Source organism: Amphibalanus amphitrite, unplaced genomic scaffold (assembly GCF_019059575.1).
Source record: "Amphibalanus amphitrite isolate SeventyFive unplaced genomic scaffold, NRLGWU_Aamphi_draft 000370F_arrow, whole genome shotgun sequence".
In the NCBI taxonomy this organism is placed as follows: Eukaryota; Metazoa; Arthropoda; class Thecostraca; order Balanomorpha; family Balanidae; genus Amphibalanus; species Amphibalanus amphitrite.
Window position 1 is genome coordinate 486783 of NW_024881864.1, and position 1463 is coordinate 488245.

Below are 1463 nucleotides of genomic sequence, written 5' to 3' on the forward strand. Positions count from 1 at the left end.
AGACCACGAGGAACACAGAGAAACATGTGAATTGCAAAAACGCAATGGGTGCTTTTTGTTTTTATTTTATTTGCGCCACTCTTGTAATAATCGCGCCATTATGAAAAAGGAAACCGCTACCAATTTTTAACAGCTTCGTTTTCATCATTTTTTGTCGTTATTTTATCACCACAAAACTAGGAATTTTAATTTTCAGTTGACTTTAAATCTATTTTTATAAGTGATATCAAGCCGGAATCAAATTTATAGGGAAACGTTGATATTGATATCTTTTCGATCCCACTCATTTCTTTATTATTTCCTCTGAAATACGCAAATGACTACACCAACAAAGTAAATTTTTAATCTCATTTACAAAAAGAAAATAAGTTTCCTATCAGTTTCAGTCCATCTCAAATGAAATGCACCCGATTTTGATAAGAATCTTGCTTGCTCAGTAAAATGTCCCGGATGAGGCTCCGACAGATGGTGCTGGAATCGCAATCAGATGGTGGACTGCGCGCGTTGGCGTGCGAGTTGGGCGCTGGGCGGGGGAGAGATAGGGGGTTCGCTGATTGTTTTTATCGTCAATTTTACCATTCCTCACAGTTTCTTTCGTTTTAAGTGTGAGAAGAAGCATTATTTCATAGGGTCGGATGATGCTGTAGAAGGTATGTCTTTTTGGTTGCATAAATTATTGATTTCACTTCGCTCTTGATGTGAATTGACAGATCTGTCCTGATGGTTTATCATGACAGATACAACGTGTAGCAAGCTACGAAATACGAAACAACGTATTCTTTTTTTTATGATTCTGAAAATTAATTTGAGTATTTTTTGAACTTTTTCATTAAACTATCATTCAGGGGCAATGGGTATCTTAATCCTTGCTGCAATCCGATCATGCATCACAGCCCACTGTCCCCACTCCCCAAGACAGCATTCCAATCTTAATTAATGGTGTAGCATGCATTATAAGCTTGCTTGGCTTTAAACCAGCTGACTTGATTTTCTATATATGTTCCCCAACTAAGCATCTTGTAGAAGAAATGTGCCACTTTCACTTGATTTGAGGTTACGATGTATGATAGGTTGGCACCTATTGTATTATTTGTATGTCAATGCGGATGGATTGATATGTAGATCAGTAGGTACCTAATGTCCCTTTCAGTTTATTTATTTATTTATTATTTATTTATTTCACAGTTCGCTACCCATCCACGGACACCGTGGCTATTCCGGGTAGTACGTCAGCAGTACACAAGGTTACACAGGGAGTAGCACACATACCACATTCGGTGACAAACCATGCTCCGTTCACTACACGATGCACTATGTGACCTGAGCGCTCAGCAGGTACCGGCGCAGCTCCGACTTGAAGCGGGGCAGGCCTAGCTCACGTATATCACGTTTAACAGCTTTACCAGTGCAGAATAACTATTGGTATGGTTATCTATTATTTTTATCAGTTTTGGGACAGCTTG